Source organism: Podarcis bocagei (genome assembly GCF_964188305.1).
Source record: "Podarcis bocagei genome assembly, chromosome: 4".
Taxonomy (NCBI): domain Eukaryota; kingdom Metazoa; phylum Chordata; class Lepidosauria; order Squamata; family Lacertidae; genus Podarcis; species Podarcis bocagei.
Window position 1 is genome coordinate 49,811,149 of NC_138128.1, and position 20,736 is coordinate 49,831,884.

The window sequence follows — 20,736 nt, forward strand, 5'->3', positions numbered from 1 at the left end:
TAATGTGAATTTCTCCCAATCTGTGTATGCAATTTTGCTTAATATACATATTTTTGCAGAAAAAAATTCCCTTTAATGTTGTGCACCGCACCGGGATATTTTGATAAAGGGCAGTAAATATTTTTTTAAAAAAATTAAAAATATTACTGTGCATTTTGTATCCCATTTTCTTTTTTATATATAAATAATTTTTATTAATTTTCCAACATACATTTATAATATCCAATCTAAATTTATCACATATTTTCTCTTTTGGACTTCCTTCAGCCTCTCTAACAGTCATCCATTATTCAATTTTTTAATTACACATTTCCTAATTTTTATATTGCATTTTATATACCTTCACCCTCTTATTTTTCTTCAACACAATATTCCTCAAACATTCACAGAGCTTCTTGAAATCCCACTAGCGTTCTTTGCTCATCACATATACATTTCAAATAATCTGAAAATTTTCCCCAATTTCAATAATATATGCATTCATCGGCACACTCCACCCCAGTATGTGTATTCTTGTACACATTACTTGGCTGGAAAACCGTACTGCAAAATATGGGGGAGTGCACATTTTGAAGGATGGCTGTGTTTTGGTTCATGGACTGTCACAGAAAGTGCAATTTTTTTGGGTTTGCCTTTCACTGTGAACTAAATTGAATTTCTTCCCCATCCTTATCTGCCATGAGCCCCATAAGCTAGTCTGTTGCATTCAGCTGTGGTGGATGACGCTGTTCCATTATCAGTGAAATTCAATTGCTAGTACAATTGTCTTCTATACGTAGAGTGGGAAGGGGTACCATTTTGTCCTTTGCTTCAGGCAGCAAAACTTTCTGGGCTGTGTATTAATGAAACAGGCTAAAGCAACTGTATCAATTATAGCACCTATATACTCAGCATTCCGCACAACAGCATTAATAGCTACTAAGCTGTACTTCTGACCTATAGACTTCAGCTTCCCCCCCCCCCAAATGCTAAGGAACATGTTCCTTCCCATCCTTTTTTAGCTCCCCCCCCCCCCCCCGGGTAAGTGAGTCTAACTACAAATGTTCTTAATTACACAGCAGAGCATCACTAAACCATTTTAATGCCTTTGAAAACCATTGCAAATTGCTGGACTTTGTGAACCAAAAAGGAATCGCAAATTTAAAAAGTGAGGCGGGGGGAGGGCACAGTAAAAAGCTGAGCTTATGCAGCATAAAATGTACTTTGTTCGTTTCTTTGACAAGTCTAGTTTATTTTTAATTATTCATAATACTTCACGGTACACTAATACATGCTCTGGAGTATATTAGTGTAAGTGATGAAATTTTTGTAATACAAGACTGCACTACAAGCTTTCTGGCATTAAATCTTAGCCAAGTCCATGGGGGGTATTTTTGTGTGCGAATTAGCTAAGTGCAGATTATCAAGGTACTAATGGAAATGTCTGAGCATTTGTTAAATGTTGCCTTGTTAATATCCGAAAGCAATGCGTTCTGTGGGCTAATTAAAAGGAAGAAAAATTTTCTATAACATTAGTGCAACACTCCGTGTGTGTGTGTGTGTGTGTGTGTGTGATATTAAATGTTCTTTGGCTTGCTTTCTCATCACATTACTAAGACGTGATTCATCAGAGAAGCCCTTGGAGGCTTCTGTACATGGCAAGCTCTGCTATCCATGTGAAGCAGCTTGTCATGTGGATCCAGTGATTTTTAGCATGGCATCACTCAAAAGTCACACACATGCACAAAACCCCACAACACCCCCCCCCCAGGTTTCAGTTCACATGGAGAAAAGTGCTGAGGTCTGCTAGCGTTTCGCTTTTCTCTTAGCATGTCTTCTCAGTGCACCAACAAAGAATAACTGGCTATGGGTTTCCACATTCCATCACCTGAGTTCTCGGTGGAGATGGCTGAGACTGAATATGAGACTTTCTATATTCAAAACTGATGCTCCATAACTGACCCTTGATATTGTTGAATGTAGTTTAAAAGACCATTGCTCCTCCCTCAAAATGTTCTAGTAGAGCTATCCAGATAGAAACAGCAAATGTCAATGGTACCCTCCCAGTGAGAGTTGGTGAGAGCTGAGACCATAAAGAAGGCTGGACCACAAAGAAGGCTGACCGCCGAAGAATTGATGCTTTTGTATTATGGTGCTGGAGGAGACTCTTGAGAGTCCCATGGATTGCAAGAAGATCAAACCTATCCATTCTGAAGGAAATCAACCTTGAGTGCTCACTGGAAGGACAGATCCTGAAGCTGAGGCTCCAATACTTTGGCCACCTCATGAGAAGAGAAGACTCCCTGGAAAAGACCTTGATGTTGGGAAAGATTGAGGGCATAAGGAGAAGGGGACAACAGAGAACGAGATGGTTGGACAGTGTTCTCGAAGCTACCAACATGGGTTTGACCAAGCTGTGGGAGGCAGTGGAAGACAGGAGTGCCTGGCGTCCTCTGGTCCATGGGGTCACAAAATGTCGGACACGACTAAACAAGAACAACAACCCTCCCATCACATGCTAGATGGTCTCTTCCAGTACATTCTGCATGAGAAGTGACTGTATGATTTAGCAGGCAGCTTCCAGATCAGTTTGGAGTTAGATCATGCAGTAGGACATGAGCCTGTCTCAGTTGCTGGAATTTGGGGCACTAGTTCCCAACCCTGTTTCCAATATAGTTATCTTTAGAATCCTCGGCTCAGAGCAGATAACCCAAGACCACCACGATTCCCAAATACCAGTGCCTGCAGCCTTTATTGATTCTATAAATTAAGCTCTTCAGGATGGTGGTGATTCAACACAAACACATTTTTGCTCCAGCACTGGCCTCTGCCCACTCATGCTGTCAGCAGGAGGAGAGCGTAAACCCAAGTGGATGCCATGGTAATTTGGAAATCTTGCTTATACAACATTGTACCAATTTGCTTTCTTTGTTTACAGCTGACTTTGCTCCAGCAGGGATCACAATACGTTTTTTGCAGTGTGAGAGCTGGGAAAAAAGGTTCATATGAGCAGAGGAAATGGGACAAGAAGGAGAGGAGAAATAGAGAGAGAGAGAAAAGGAGGGCAAAGAACAACTTGAAAGTGAAGTAGAAAATGACACAAGACTTATTCCAATGCAAGACAAAAGACAGGTTAGTTTTTACATCGCCAATTTCAGATAGATAGCTAGATAATCACAAAGTTATCTTTGCCAAAATGACCAAGTTTGGATTCTTACGAAGATCCCCAATTTATCATAAAACCAACACATCTAAAATTGAACGTCAGACTTTTTGAGACTGTAGTAGTTCAAAATGTTCAAGACAATGCAGAAAATGAAGCAAAGAGAGGTCCTTTTTAACAGCCCTGTGTGGCACCTTTAAAACAAACCAACTCCGGCCTTAATCCCCATGGACCTCAGAGGAGGCTTTATTGTAAGAGAAGAGACTTCATCAGGCAAGGCCTCCTTCCACCTGCCTTGTCCCACCCTCTAGTCTCTGCTTCTCAATTTGTATTGTATTATTTTATGTACTGTGGCTTGCCATTGTATTATTGATTATAGTTTAGAAATTATTTATTGTAAGTGTTGAGTGGATTTCTGTTTAACTTTTATATGTTGATATTGTTATTTTGTACTATTCTAATAGTTGTTGAATGTTACTTTTTGATGTAGGTTGCTTATTTTAAAGTTTTGTTTTATTATCACATTTTTGTATTGCATTAGATTGTAACTTCAGCTTGTAAACTGCCTTGAGTATTGTAAGATAGAAAGACGGTATACAAATAAAAAATGATGATGATGATTGTGACATGAACCTACAATAGACATTGTGACAGCAATGACTAAGGTAAGACAATTAAGTGCTAAGCATCAATAAATTTGCAATGTATAATTGTCTGCTATTCCTTTGCAAAGAAACAGGATAGGGAGAAAACCAGAGCAGGTAGGGAGGGGCAAACAACTTTTCTCCCAGTGGAGGCACTACTGTGACAGCAACAGTGAGGCACTTTTCAGTTTAGTTAGGTGATAATTATTTGTGAAACTACAGCATCTTTGCAAGGAGGGAGGAAACCAGAACAACTTGTCTGTGGTCTCACTGACCATGCCTACCAGGTTCAGTGACTGCCAACTGCCAATAGCTAGGGCATCAAAAGTTGGAAGTGGCCTGGGCCTCTTGTCTGCACAAGAAGGGAAAGCAAAATTCCCAAGATGGAAGAATCCTTGGGCCATGTTCAGGAATCCTGTTTGAAAAACACTAGGCTAAAATAAGCCAAGAAAATGTTTTTCAATCCTAAAAAAAGCAATCCACCATTTGTATTAAAGGCAATCAACCAATTACAGTGGTGCCCCGCAAGACGAATGCCTCGCAAGACGGAAAACTCGCTAGACGAAAGAGTTTTCCGTTTTGGAGGTGCTTCACAAAACGAATCTCCTATGGGCTTGCTTCGCAAGACGAAAATGTATTGCGAGTTCCTGCGGGGTTTTTTCCCTCCCCCCCCTTTTTCTAAGCCGCTAAGCAGCTTATCAGCTGATCCGATAAGCCGCTAAAAGCCGCTAATAGCGCTAATCCGCTAATCCGTCAATGGGCTTGCTTCGCAAAACGAAAAAACCGCTAGACGAAGAGAATCACAGAACAGATTCTTTTCGTCTTGCGAGGCACCACTGTACAAGCTCATCGTTCTGTTTTGATTTCTCCCAATTTCTCCTTTTTCCACTCTTTCCACTCTTTAGTTTTGCACATTTCCACATAAGTTTGCATTGTTTTAAAAAAAGGAAGTCCTCATAAAAATCATGTGTTGCTTCAGAAAGTGCAATTTAGGTTGCTTTTTCCTTTAAATTAGATCTGAAGTAGTTTGCATATCACCCCACTTTCTGGACTGTTCTGAAAGTTCAGTATTTGTTCTAAATACTACCAGTTTTCTGCAGAGTATAAGCATCAATTACTAATTGAGGTTTCAAATTGATTTTGGGAAGAGCGGGAATGAGAGAAAGAATGCTTTCACCAAGATATAAACCCAACTTAGAGGCTATCCATATTTTTGCAGCATGAAATTTGGCAGTGGGGGAAAGTGTGTTTCATAAAATATTGTCCTAACTGCAGGATTGAGAGGGAAAGAAGTAGGAAATAATTTTCTAGGGCTGCCAGCTGCCAATTTGCTACTAGTACCAATCCCAAAACAGGAGGTAGAGAATTAGCTCCATCGCCTCTCCCATTAAGGTATTTTGGACCAATATTTCTCATCCCAAAACATGGAGGCCATTTCCCACGGCAATCTATCTCCCAGACACATTGACTTGACTGATGCTTTCCAAATATATTATGGATGGAAGTAAGAGAGATTAGATTGGGAGGGGGGAAGGAACAGAACCTGGTTGGGGGGGGAGTATAGGAAGCAGGGGAGGAGTTTGCTTTCCTTTTTGGAGAGAAAATAAATTTCTGCAGCTGCAAATTTATACATTGTGCAAGATGCCATATCTAATTCCAACTTATAGCATGATTTACATGACCCACAGCACATTTATGGGAGACAGCCAGCTTTTTCATGCCTTTGATTTTGGGGCAATTAGTTTTTAAAGCTGAAAGGTTTTTACTGTCCTTGATATAACTTTTGGCAATAAACATATCACATTTTTTAAAAAGCTAAAAAGTGAAATGAGGAAGGGGAGTTTGAACATGGATGCTCTTAAGCAAATCGCTTTCTCTGCAAAGCGTTGCAGCTTTTAAATGGCAAATCAACTAAATAAAAAGGAAAATATTCTGACAGTTCCCAGCTGAACTGCACCAAAGTAGCTGGGGTCTGTAGTCTATACAAGATTTTTTAAAGTATACAGGCTGCCTTGCTGACACACTATTGTTCACTAGGGATCACCCAGGGGGGGGGGGATGGAGCAGTGATTTGATGTCATGAGACACTGACTCTGGCCAAGACAGTATCTCCCACTCTCCCCCTTTCAACACAGTGCACGGAAGCAGATGCCCTTTTGCTACTTCATTCAAAGTTGGCACTGCTTACCCCTAGACATCAGACACATACCCTTAAAATCAGCAATGTTTTCTCCCTTCCTGGTCAGTTCACAATCCTACATCTGCCACTCCTTCCCAGGACAGCCAAAAGATAATACAAAGATACTGTTGCACTGGACACAGAGCTAGCAGGGGACTCAGTCTCTGAGCTTTAATATAGAAAACTAGCTCTCCTAGAATGCAGGCACCCTTTGAAACAATTGCTTTCTGAGAAATGAGCTAGGCTGTTCTTAGCCTGCAGTGTTTTCAGCCAATGAGTGGAGTCAGAGCTATAATTGATTACTTTAGAAACTTATGAGTTCCACATAGCTTATAGAGAAGACCCCCCCAAAGTGGCTTCAAATGAACCAGATATCCCTCTCTCCAAACAATGTTGTAGCAGGTTTATTTTGAGGCTAAGGGCTCATCTACACTTACCTTTTAGCTGGTTCTTTACAGGCACAGGTTGCGTTTTAAAGCTCTGTGTCTTAGCAGTGGCGAAGCCACATGGTCCAACACCAGGGGCAGAAAGAAGCAGGTACGTGGCTGGCGCGCATCCCAGGGGCATGGTGACCACCCGCAGGGGCGGGGCGTGCCACCCACGGGGGCGTGGCGCCCAGCGTGATGGGGGGTGCACGGCGTGTGTCTGGGGGTGGCCGTGATGGTACTCCCCTCCCCAATGGTGCCGGGGGCGGTGCGCTCCCCCCGCCCCCACCCAGTTCCTCCGCCAGTGTGTCTTAGCAGTTTTGTTTTTTCTCTTCCCCACGAAAACCCAGCAGGCTCAGTATGGTTGATGCTCTTCCTTTTAAAAAAATAATCTATTTTAGGCTCCAACACTTCAAAGAGGCTAGGGTAATATAGTAGTGGCTGCAGTTGCATTTGTTTCCCCCAGAGCTGCAAAGCACCAGGCTTCCTACAGCCAGCCATCCCCATTGCCATCTCTTCACCCCTATTAAACTCATGGCAGTGGGGGGGACAAGGTGGCATTGGAGAGCTCCATAAATGCAGTGATTGGTCATCACCCCCCCCAAAAAAAAAAACTTGGCATCAGCCCTAGAAGAGTGCATATCACATAAGAAAAACCATGCGTCTGTCACCAAACAAGGGCATGGGAGAGAGAGATTATTATTTGGGAAGGAATATGAAACTTGTAGGGACACGGGTGGCACTGTGGGTTAAACCACAGAGCCTAGACTTGCCAATCAGAAGGTCAGCGGTTCTAATCCCCGCAACGGGGTGAGCTCCCGTTGCTCGGTCCCTGCTCCTGCCAACCTAGCAGTTCGAAAGCACGTCAAAGTGCAAGTAGATAAACAGGTACCGCTCCGGCAGGAAGGTAAACGGCGTTTCCGTGCGCTGCTCTGGTTCACCAGAAGCGGCTTAGTCATGCTGGCCACATGACCTGGAAGCTTTCTGCGGACAAACGCCGGCTCTCTCGGCCAATAAAGCGAGATGAGCGCCGCAACCCCAGAGTCGGTCACAACTGGACCTAATGGTCAGGGGTCCCTTTACCTTTACCTATGAAACTTGTAAGCATTCTGTTTCCTATGTGTGGATCATGATTGTTCTTTTTGTAATACGATTCACATCTGCTTTCATGTGTGGATATCAAAGTGCATGGGCCTTAAACATCAATGCTTCTTTCATTTTTTTTACACCCAACTACCTGGGTCAGTATTCCTCGATCTGGTGCACTCAAGATGTTTTGAACTGCAATTCCCATCATCATTAACTACTGCTATGCTAGCTAGGCCTGTGGAATTCTTCAAAACATCTGGAGGGCACCAGGCTGGAGAAAGCTGACCAATGTGCAAATAAATAAGAGTGATTTGTTTTTCTGAAAACCAAGGTGTGTTGTTTATGAACATTGAAATGGCTAAAGCTCAACAATGGAAACTGAAACCTATCGGGATGAGATGTGAGACTATATAATTGCAGGTTAGATGGTATTATTCAAGCCTCCCTGAATGCTAGGATATCTGACTGGCAGCTCTGTCATTTTCACCTTGACATCTTCTCCACCCCCTTCCATTTACAACACTTCTTCAGATTTGATGGTATCTTTCATGCAACCATATAAACTAAGAGACTTAGAAAACCAGCCTTTCTAAAAGGAAAACAATAAATGGCTACAGGCAAATAAAATTCAAGATAACTGAAATCAAAGGCACCAGAAGAGTAAGCCTATTTCTGATATGTAAAGAGCATAAGGAGAACATAGAGACCCACTAATTCACTAGATTGAGCTGCTCTAGGTATGGCAAGCACCTGGGGAAGTTTGTTGAGGTGCCTCACATATTCAGGGATGGATATCAACCCCTGCCATTTTATGCACATTGTATACTTACCCTGTGTGAATCCTAGCTGCTGAGGGATAGAGGATCGTTCAGCTCATCCTTCAAAAGCCTGGTGCCTTCCAGAAGTCCTTGTTGGGGTTGATGGAAGTTGTCGTCCAAAACATCAGGAGGGCAACAGGACAGTGAAGCTTCAGTTAGCCAATGCAATGTTGGCAATATTGCCAGCTTAGATGACACACAGGAGACAACTGAGCCATGATACCCCCCTCCATCCCATTTGCTCACCTGTCTGGCGTATTTTGTCCTCTCATCCTCAGGAATGGAGTGGATATTGTGTCTTCATGTCTGAATGAATGAATCGATTTATTTCAGTCACTGACCAGAGTGCAGTGTTCATGTCTGGTATCCTGAGTACCTGGAAGAGTTCTGGGGAGAGAGGGGTTATGAACCAACTCTTTGCATATGTGTTTCAAGGCCAGGCTGTTCGTTGTCCTCAGTGATGTAGGGCAGAAAATTTCCCAATGGTTTATTTCTCCATTTATGAAATTTTCTGTTTCATAAATTCTTTAGTAGTGATGGAAAAAAAATCCAGTTGCAATTATAATATTAACAAGTTTGGCAGTTTCCAAGCTTTCAGCTTTTCTTACTGAATGCAAGTGAGATAAATGAGCTAAGTTAGGTCACAACCCATAGTTCCCATCACCAAAGTTCCTGCTTGTGTATTCCAAGTGTGCATAACATGAGGCCACAGAAAAAAAAGTTCTGTGTCACACACCCTGTCATCTGAGTTACGAGCTCTGTTATATCATGGGATGGATGTGCCATTATTGGGTGCCTCATATACAATAGATTTGCTAGAGGTTGTGTTCCAATTTGTTTTCCTCATTTTGTCAAGACTTCTATTGCTTTGAGAACTCTCCTTCACTTTTATGGTTTCCTTGACCCTGCTATTTAACTACATTAGCAGTCCCTTGCAGTTGGATAAATAAATAAAAAACCTTAATTTGGCCTCTAAAACTTGGTAAAGATGCCAGGCAAGTAATCTTCAGTATGGTATTCCAAAGCTAGGGAGTATTGCTGAAAGGGTTCTATTGTCTCAGATGAGGCACCTCAAGGAGGGTCTCCAGTGACAATCTCAATAATGAGCAGGTTCCTTATTGTAAAAGTAATCCTTTTACAGATGCAAACTGAAGTTCAAGCCAGGAGCTGAATCCTCTTAGAAACCACTATCTATCTAATCTATCCACGTTGGTATTTCACAAACCAGAGATCATGCTTCCAACATCCTTACTTCCTGCTTTATTTTGGATTCATTTTGGTTTAATGCAAGCCAAGCCAACTCACAAGTTCCAAAACAACACAGAAGCCAAAATGCAGTTATTCTTTGAACTTGTCACTGCTCTGAACTTTGCAATGCAGATCTAAAATAAAAAGGAAGTGTAATATTATGGGAAAGTGCCCATAAAATATTTATATTAATGAAAATAACATTAATTCCCTGCATTCGCTATATGCAGGTAAATTGTTTGTATGTGTGTGCATATATATGGCAGAATTGCGTACAAGAAGGTATATGTTAGAATAAATGTGGTTTAAAATGCTGACGTATTTTCATGGGGACTTTTTTAAAAAAAAGAATGCTTGGAAACTGATGCAAAAATGTAATGAACTAAGATTAAGATGAGGAAAATGAGAAATTTAGCAAACCTGAAACTGACAGATTTGCCCATGCCTAACTCTCACCCTCTGCAATGCAAAACAAGAATTGCTATTTGCCCCAACAAGAGGAAAGTTGGCAAAGAAGAAGTGGAGCCAGAGAAGATGTAATTGCTTATCCTTTTCCTACTATAAAGTTATTACAGATTTCATTTCTGGGTCGCTGCCTGACAACCTTAATCATGATAGTTTCCAGAAAAGGCATGATTTTGGCATTACTTTCCATTTTTTTCTTAGCATTTTAAGCAAAGATATTACAAATAAATGGCTTTAGAACAGTCATTGGTGCAGTATATTTTGCACTGGGCCATGCTGGGAGTGCTATCGCTACAGAAATTAATCACCAAAAGCAGGGTGACCTCTCAGCTCAACTCTTTAGATTGTAAGATGCTCTAGCTTTGGACATCAAGATATCCATGTTGTGCCTGTACTGTAATACATTCTGGTTGACTGTCTCTAAATCCAAGGTCGAAAAGACTCTGCAAGCCACATTGCAGCACACACTGCCTGCCCCTTGGGGGAAAGGAAGGAGTGGCCTTGGACAGAAAAGACTGCATCCGTTTGTCTGCATTACAGAATTAATGAGCAGTGGAGTGGCATCCAAGAGCTCCTGCCAGCCTCCAACATAATCAATTACTGCCTGTGTAGCAAGTAAGAGACCTGTTGGAAGAGTGAAGCTTGGACATTCAGGGGAATAAAAAAAGACCAGCGTCTTGACAAAAGACATCACGAAGCGAGGCTATGATTGCGCTTCAGCTCCCAACTGTAGAATGAAAGGGGGAAAGCTCAGCAGCGTGCTGGCTAGATTACAGCCCCCGATAATAATGAAACTCCACCTTAGCTTTATATCTTTGTTCGAAAATCTTCCTGGTTAGGATAATAACCTCACTGCTGGTCTCTTTTCTCAGCCAATTAGCAGCTCATTAATTGTCCACCTGCAGAGCTTCAAACCTCAAATCATTTTTATCTCGATTCTTCACATATCACACAGATTAACAATTACTACTGCCAAGGAGTTTAAAAGTCTCATCTTCCCTGCATATCTTAAGGCCTTCTCTGCTTTTGGCTGTAGTCATAGCACCGGCTATGGTGGGATTAATTCGTACTGGGAGTTATCAGTGATCATTTCTGTGGTGCCCGTGAGAGCATTTTTTGAATTTCACACACTTTCACAGCTGGCAGAAATTACTTATGAAGGTTGCAATCCTGTGGACACTTAGGCTGCGTACACACCGTTCCTTTAAAGCATATTTAAAGGACATCCTTCCCAAAGAATTCTGGGAACTATAGTTTGATAAGGGTATTATGAATTGCAGCTACTAGAGTTTCCAGGTTTCAGTGGGGTGGCAGTACCCCATTTCCCAGCCTCACAAATCCCGGGAACTGTAATTTGCTGATGGTGCTGGAATGGTAGCTCTGTGTGGGGAAACTACAGTTGCCAGTATTCTTTGGGGTAAAGCAATGAGGTTTAAATGTGAATTGAATGTGTTTTAAATGTAGGGTGTGAATGTGAGCAAAGTCTGCAAAATCACTCTGGCTTTCTGGCTGACTCCTCTGTGAAGGTGGACTCAACCATAATGCAGCCTAGTGGGACATCTTCCTAAAGCTTCCTTAGCAGGAAAGTGCTTCAGCCAACAGGAAAGCAAAGCCCCATTTTTCCTCTGCTCTCCAAATAAGGAAACTTCTGGTTGGATTTACCCTACCTTGATGGGCCCTTGCCAGCCTTTATGTCACTTCACCAGATACCACTTGCTTCTGCTGTGAACCTCAAACACCCGTAGATGAAGAAATTCCCTCTTCATGTGGTTCTAATACTTTATGCTTTCTGGCATGCTGACAAAAGACTACTGTCCTGTTGGTCTTTCTGTCACACTTAGCTTTCTGTCACTCTTCTTGTATTTTACAGAATGGTTTCCTGCTGCATTGTGCTTGCTGCTTCATCATGCTTTATTGCCTTTAACTTTGTTAGTTGCTTTGAAGGCCCACCAGCTGAAAAGCGTCCTAGAAATATGAATATTAATAAACTCTGCAAAGGAAAGGTCCCCACTGAGCACAGTTATGGTTTCTCTCAAGAACGCTGAGAAGCGTAGATTTATGAGAAAGAGTTCTGCTGGTGGTACTCAGCTCCATCAGTTAACTTCAATTCTCAAGAGGGTTTTTGGTGTGTGTTTTCAGGAAAACCACTGCAATAAAACTGATTGACTCATAAGTATATATGAGCAGCATTTTTAGAACCTGCTAATAATCAGACTCATGTTCAGACTATGCATGATGTGGAGGGAAATGTTTTGCTCCCTCTCTTATTATTAATAGACCCTGGGGTCATCCAGTGAAGCTAAATGGTGGGAGATTCTGGCCAAACAAAAGGAAGTACTTCTTTAACAAAGCACATTGTTCCATCACAGGATGCAGTGATGGAAGTCACAAATCGAATCCAGCTTCCATGGCTGTTGTCCTTAGCAAAATTACAAGGAAAAGAGGTCTGAGCTGAAACAGAGCCATTTGCAGTGCTGTAAACAGGGCCACCCCAGCCCAAGACTGTTTGCTGTTGAAGAAAAACAAAACAAATGATTCTTCCCCATACATAGTACCCAAGGCTAGCTAAGTTATTCTGGCACCTGGGACCGAACATCCCACCAGCTGCTAGCATCCTGGATGGGAGCTAACAATCTGCTACCCTTTCATAGTAGCTGCCTCACTCTGCCTAATAAGAGGGTCGGTGCTGCCCCCCAGCTTGCAACAATATTTGAGTGGGCGGGGGCACATCCCTATGGAGCCCATCAATTTCTCTATCTTCCAGTAGCACAAGATAATGAAAAAGGGAGAATCCCTCTGTTGCCGAAGCAACCAGCTGACCCTTCTTATCTTCCAGCACCACACAATAGAAGAACAAAATTCCATGAATATTTATGCCAGAATCACGATTAAGTACACGGGGGAGGGGACTTAGGGAGGTGATATTCAGCTCAAGCTCGCTAGGATGTATGTTAAACTTAGGTCACATTCGCACCAGATATTTTATAGCACCTTAGCAGTCACAGAATCATAGCTGTCAAAGTTTCCCTTTTTTTTTTTTTTTTGAGGGAAATTCCCTAATAATAAAAATAATAATAATTTATTATTTATACCCTGCCCATCTGGCTGGGTTTCCCCAGCTACTCTGGGCGGCTTCCAACAGAATATTAAAATACAAAACCTATTAAACATTAAAAGCTTCCCTTAACAGGGCTGCCTTCAGATGTCTTCTAAAAGTCTGGTAGTTGTTTGTCTCTTTGACATCTGATGGGAGGGCATTCCACAGGGTGGGTACCACTACCGAGAAGGCCCTCTGCCTGGTTCCCTGTAACTTGGCTTCTCGCAGCAAGGGAACCACCAGAAGGCCTCGGCACTGCATCTCAGTGTCCGGGAAAAACAATGGGGGTGGAGACACTCCTTCAGGTATACTGGACCGAGGCCATTTAGGGCTTTAAAGGTCAGCACCAACACTTTGATTTCTGCTCAGAAACGTACTGGGAGCCAGTGTAGGTCTTTCAAGACCGGTGTTATATGATCTCGGCGGCTGCTCCCAGTCACCAGTCTAGCTGCCGCATTCTGGATTAGTTGTAGTTTCCGGGTCACCTTCAAAGGTAGCCCCACATAGAGCACATTGCAATAGTCCAAGCGAGAGATAACCAGTGCATGCACCACTCTGGCGAGACAGTCTGCTGGCAGGTAGGGTCTCAGCCTACGTACCAGATGGAGCTGATAAACAGCTGCCCTGGACACAGAATTGACCTTATTCCGAATAGGATTCCTCGCAAGAAAAGGGGAAAGTTGACAGCTGTGCACAGAATCTTAGGAACTGTCATTTGTTAATTTGGAGACCTGTCACAGAGCTATAATTCCGAGTACCCTTACAAACTACAATCCCCAGGTTTCTCTGGGAGAAGCCATGGCGGTTACTGTGGTGTGTGAGTGCTTCAAATGTGTGGTGTTGATGTGACCTTTGTGAGACTAACTTCTGAGTAAACTTATATAGACTTGAGTTGTACGTGAGCATTCGTCTTTAAGCTGAACTCCCCACTAACAGCCTCTCAGGCCATCCAGCTGGCAAGTCTATTGCAACAATATATGAATAATGTATTTATTATGAAATATTAAGAAGAATATAGGTTAATAACATCTCTGCAAATACAGTCAGGAATAGTCACATCCATCATCAGCAAATATTCACCCTTGAGCCAAACTACAACAGGACACACAAGACAAATGACAAAGAACTGGTCAAGTTCACACTTAGAAACATGATAAGTTGTCATACAGAGGGTTGAAAGCAGAGAAGATGATTTATTGATCTGATCTAGATTTCATTTTTGTTTAAAAGATAGAAAGTGAAGGCAATGCTGGGCCTTGCCCTGCTAAGACAGATGTAACTAGTCCGCGAATGTCTCTGTTCAAAGGCCGAGGTAAACAACCACACAGGGTTATCGGATACATTATTATTATTATTAACAACAGCAACAACAACCTGTCTTTTTTTCAGACAGGACACAAAGCAGAATACACAAATTAAAACAGCACAGATAAAATACAGAAAGGTAAAAACATATAAAAGAAAATAGTTTAAAAGTTATTAAACTATAATAGAATTAAAACAATATAAAAATAAATCTATTAAAATACAGATAGTAAAAGCGCTTTCCTTAAAAAACAGTCAGTTCCCAAAAGTCTATCAGAATAAAACAGTTTTCATCTGCTGGTGGAAGGACAACAAGGAGGGAGCCAATCTAGCTTCTCTTGAAAGGGAGTTCCAAAATCAGATAGCAGCCACTGAAAAAGCCCTTGAAGACCTAGATATGAAGGGCCTGTTCATATCTACATGGTCAGTGTGTAATTACAGCATCATCAAACAGTCATTTTGATTCTTGCATGGCTGAATGAGCCATTGCTGATCAAGTCAGTCCACACAGTCCTGTTTGTTACCAAGCAATGAGAAACAACCAGCCATTGTGCACATACACCAGACCTCGTGGAGAATGTGGACATATGCCTTCCCTGAAGAGCAAATTGTGCACCTTTCCCAGTCATCTCCCAAGGCCTGTTGCAGATTATCCATGACAGCTGGAGAATACAGAAACCTCAGTCAATATATATACATTTCCCAAAGCCTGTTGAAGTTCATGTATATTGGTGAGGGGGGGAGTGCATAGCTCCCTCTTCATGGAAAGATTATGTCCACATTCTCCATGAGCTCTGGTGCATGTGCACAATGGCTGGTTGCTATGCACATTAACAGTGTTCTCACACTCTCTCACTCTTTCTTTGGGCTGTTTTGTTGTGATACCAGAGATACTACAGAAGGGACATTTTCACTGTTACACACAGTGGCATAGCATGGGGGGTGCCGGTCGCACCGGGCACAACTTCTTGGGGTTAGGGTTAGGGGGCGCAAATCCATGGGTTAGGGGGCACAAATCCATGGGTTAGGGGGCGCAAATTACTTGCCTTGCCCCGGGTGCTGACAACCCATGCTACGCCACTGGTTACACAAGCAGGCAGTGGCACAGGTACACCAAGGACATAGAATTGTAATAGAATCATAGGGGTCCTGAGAATCATCTAGTCTAACCCCCTGCAAGGCAGGAATATGCAGCTGTCCCATATGGGGATTGAACCTGCAACCTTGGCCTTATCAGCACCACAATCTCACCAACTGAGCTATCCAGACTAACAACATGGATTCTCTCCGATCTAGCTGTTGGTAGGACTGTCTCTCAATCTTTTGAAACCTGAATACAAAAGGAGGAGGAGATAGGAATGGTCAGATGCCGGGCAAAGTACAGAATTTCTTAGAAAGCCTCAAGGCCATCAGATATGAGATGTCAAGGAAAAAAAAACATTTCTGAAGTTGATGACCTTTTAAAAAAATAAATCCTTGAGTTAACAACCTTCATTTTAGCTGCTTTGTTCCAATATGATCAGACTCCATGTGAATTCCTTATTTTTACTGACATTGCCACCTGGATTTTCTTTTATTAAATATTAGTCCATTTATCTAGGGAAAATATTAAATTCCTTCCCTAGCAAATCCTCCAGAAGTGGAAAAGAAAATCGCATGAATTAGAGCAGTTATTGTTCTTCTGGGGAATCTCATCATTGTTAAGCCTCTTCCCAATCCACCTTTCATTACTGGAATAGTTTTCTTGCAACTGGCAGGGCCAAGAAAAGGAATGTAAGTACCAGTATGTTCCACATGTGATTGTCTCCACAGGGTGTTTATAGCAGCTTCCAGCCTGGCAGAGTTCAAAAGGTGATGTGGATGATTTTATAACCAGAACTCTTTCAAGTTTTATAGTATCGCTGGTACCTTTCAGAGCTGCAGCAGGAACAAAGATACATATAATATTCACAGAATATATATATATATATATATATATATATATATATATATATATATATATATATATTCCTTTTTCTATTGATTTATATTACAGGCACCTCTTTTTTTAGAGTGTTTTTATGATCAACTGTTTAATTACGGTAAAAGTTTGTCACAAAATCAATAGACAAAGGGGAAGGGACACAGGATGGGATGGGTGTGAGATGCATTTCAATATTTATCAAGGTGTTAGTACCAGCATCCCCATTTTTCACAAATAGGTAGTAGTACTAGTAACTCAGAGGAACAAATCAGTTAGAGCTGAGTGACATTTAAAAATCCTTTGCTATAGCCGCTTTCAGACATTTAGGAGAGGCTCTGTGTTCATTGAAAGCACATAGGATATAGAGGTGGGTGGGGTGGGGTGGGATCACAGGAGCAAGCCCCACCCTTTATCCTATGCCATCATCAAACATCAGAAAGTGACTAATAGGACTTTGAGCATATATTCAGAAACAGCTGAGAAAGTGGGCCAGTGCTGCAGAGGCACATTCCAGATTTGCCACTTGCCCGGATGGAGCAGATGCAGAGTGGTGGCAGCGCAAGTGCACGGGCAGAGCATTGCATTGGCTCCACTGATGTGCCTGACCTTGTCATTATCCTGCCACATCCCCACACAATCCAGCAACGCTGATGTCTGGAGCATGACTCCACAGGACTGCCCCATCACGCTGAGCACTTTTACATATATTCAGGTTGCCATGTCTGGAATTTTCCAGACGAATCTTGAATACTGTAGTTGAAAGCAGTGTCCTGACAGAAACTGGCTAAATGTCTGGGGAAATTTGGATGTATGGCAAGCCATGTTGGCACTGCCCCTTTTTGTAAATATTGGTTCCAAATAATTCAAAAACTTCAACAACCTTAGTGTCCAGATTTCACTTTCTGAAATATGGCAACCCTAACATATATTCATTAAAAGTTTTATGTTGGGCTCAATCTCTTGGATTCATTGCTGGCACCACCAGATTTGAGAAGCTATAGCTGTAGAAAAGTCCTGATAAATTTGTTAGGAATCCCTATTCCTCACAGAACTATGGTTCCCAGAGTATCCAGTGTGCAACTATATAGATTCTAACTTACAGGACAAAGGTAAAATTGATATTCGTTTTTCCACCTACCCGCTTTTGCCCATGACTAACTAGTGGTCCCTAGAAGGGGATGTGCTAACAGTATCCAGTAGTGTCTCTTGTTTACTTCTGATGCTATTATTACTATTACTACCATTACTATTACTATTCTTCTTCTTAAGCCTCACGCTCTTCCTTCTTTTTGCCCCTACCCTCCCAGGAGAGAGGGTTCTCACCATACTTTGCTGCATGACCACAACGTGTGACTGTAAATATGCCCAGGCGATGGCAGCGATAGAATCCCCTCATTTATAACAATTCACCAGCTCAGATGTATTTGATTTGGTTAATGTGGTTCAGTGAAGTTGGTTTGCAGATCCTCCAATTTGTTATCTTTAATCAATACAACCTGTTTCCCATAATCTTGTCCTCAAGTCTTCTTTCTGGTGTGTTTGCAAAACTATTTTCTTCCCATTGAGGTTTATGATTTAGAAGACAGTGGTGACGCTAATGACCCCCCCCCCCAAGTCCAAACTCCTTTAGAGATACACAGAAATGGATTTCAAGCCAGCCGTCATTCTGCATCTTCATTCTGAAGGGCTACTTTCGAGTTCTGGACTAAAAAGAATGAATTTCCTGGACAAAACTTGATGCTGTGAACATCACTGTGCTGCCCTTTGAAGTTATTGCCTTGCATTCCCCGTGCACGTGTAAGAGTGCATGCTCTTTCTTCCATTTTCCTCCCTTTTGCCCCTTTCCCAGTGATTAATATTGTCATTTCTGCATGGATGGTTTTCCAGTTCTTGTCAGATATGTATCTCTACAAACCTTGTTTCATTGCCAAAATAATCTCCATATCTCCAGCATGACCTTTTCTTTGTCACAGTTAGGGGAGAGAGGAATCAAAGGGTGACAAAAGGGTGTGTGTGTGTGTGTGTGTGTGTGTGTGTGTGTATTTGCTCTTATCTAACACCGAGTGCTTTCCTTTCTATTCATGAATCGTTTCTTCATTTGAAAATTCCTTATTGTTGCAACCTATAATGAAAAGATCCATTTTCAGACACCGTGATGTAGTCCCATTTCAATCCTTCTCAACTTTCAGCTGACACACTCCATCCCTTTTGCAATTTCTTGCAACAAAAAAGGAGCCTCCTTGTGTTATATCAAAGCAGAGTCTTCCCATGGAGCAATTCATTTGGCTTCTATTAAACCTGTCATTGTAAATGTCACACATACAGGTTCATCTAAAATATATAGGATCTCTGATCTTTCAAAGACTTTCCTGTTCCCTCTGCTCATGCTGCTGCCTGCCAGTTAAACAAACTCAGGTATGAAAAGGATGTTAATCCCTTCCCTAGTTCCCTTTGACATGGGTCTAATAATAGATGCGTAGGTGCGAAGTTGAGCCAGGGACCCCCCTGCACCTTTAACAGGAGCGAGACAGACCGACAGCAGGGTAGGCTTCTTGCAGCAAATAGATGCCAGTGATGGGGAAATCTTTGCCTCTTCAGCTGCCAACTGTTATGTGGTTGTTGAAGGTACAGGAGCCCTGCCGCATCTGTAGAGGACATTGCCATCCCCATAAATGGAAATGGGAATAAAAGCTGAAGGTGATCCACAACCTGGATGGAGTTAAGTGAGATTGAGGCTGAATCTTGACAAGACAGAGGCTCTTTGGGTGGTTGGTCCAAGGGTCTATAATTTGGGCTACCCATTATTGATAGTGTTGCAGGTTTGTAGTTTGGAGGCATCCCTTGAATCATCATCATCATTGAAGGCACAGGTGGCTTTCAGCTGGTTCACCACTTACAACCCTTTCTCCACAAGGATAGCCTTGCCACAGTGGTCTGTGCACTGCTAAACTCCCTGACAGATGTCTGTGCTGTTCTCTGTGCAGGGCTGTCATTGATGATATTTCAGAAGGTAACCTGTGAATCACTGAGCAGCTGCTGATCAGGAGCGTATGACGCCAGTTCTAAAGAAGCTGCACTGGCTTGCCTGTGTGCTACCACACAAGAATGAAAGTCCTTGTGATGGTGTACAAAGCTCTAAGCAGCTTAGAACCTAAATACTTAAAGGGGTGCCTCATCCCATACCAACCTGCTCATGGCTTAAGATCAGCAGGGGAGGCCATGTTAGCAGTGACACATGGCCATGACATCTTCTATACAGCTGCCCATGAAAGGGTCTTCTCTGCTATAGTGCCTCCATCATGAAATACATTCCCCTTACATATTTTGTTGGCACTGACTCTGATGAGTTTTCAGTGCCAATTTAAAATATATTTGTTTAACCAGACATTTGGTAACTCGTTTTCTGTGACTTTTCATGAGCCATATGCTGCTCTAGCTTGTCTATCTTCTACCCTGGATCTATTTATTTGTATTGCTGTGTTGCTGCAATGTTGTATTTTAGTAAGTGCTCTGAGCACCTTGTGAGGAAGGGCAAGTTAGAAATATTACACACACAGAGAGAGAGAGAGAGGAACCTCAGTTTTCAAATGTAATCCATTCAAAGTTCTGAAATGTTCGAAAACCAAAAATTCAATAGCCAACAGCTAGGCCTCAGGATCTTGCACTCAGTGGAAGCTGCATGGCATGTTCGACTTCCGACGTGTGTTCGAAAACCAAAGCATTTACTTGCTGGTTTACAGCTTTCAAAAACTGAAATGTCCTTCAACAGAGATGTTAAAAAACTGTACTACTGTACACACACACACAGAGAGAGAGAGAGAGAGAGAGAGAGAGGTGGGAGCTAATGAATACCAGGTCACTTCTTGATAAGTGGGGGCATTTGCATCAAAGAGTCATCAGAGAAGGCGACACCCACAACTCAAATACAGGTAGATATAAGTTGTGTGAGAAAAAAGCAAGAGTTGGCAAATGGGAAGAGACAAAAATCATATCTGAGCATTCAAGGCTTCACAACAGGGCTCATGACACAGGATGTCAAGCCGCACTCACTTGTCCAGCTGAGTCATGTACCTGGTGCTCAGCCCCATCCATCACTTCCCTGTCACGCAGTCCTGCCTGCCACCTTCCATGCACTAGAGATGCTCTGTGTGAAGGAGTCCACTCTGCATGCACAGGCTTACTACATGCTTTAGAACCCTGTAGCCCGGAATTATATATCAGAGGGAGCCTACATTTGTAGAGCAGCTAGCCCACTTCAGACATTTCCTTCTAACATTTGGAAGATGAGGGGGTCTGGGGATGGGAACATGAGGGAAAGGACAGAGTAGTAAGCATAGCTTCACTCTCTCCTGCATGAGATT

General features: G+C 42.3%; 1 long non-coding RNA gene across 1 annotated transcript in view; it reads left to right on the top strand.

The window, feature by feature from the left end:
- LOC308585910 overlaps positions 1-20,736 on the top strand; it is a 38,271-nt gene that overhangs the window by 12,495 nt on the left and 5,040 nt on the right. The window contains exons 2-3 of the long non-coding RNA XR_014007673.1: positions 2,918-3,111; positions 3,697-3,807. This is a non-coding gene — a long non-coding RNA (uncharacterized lncRNA). The remainder of the gene's footprint in view (positions 1-2,917; positions 3,112-3,696; positions 3,808-20,736) is intronic.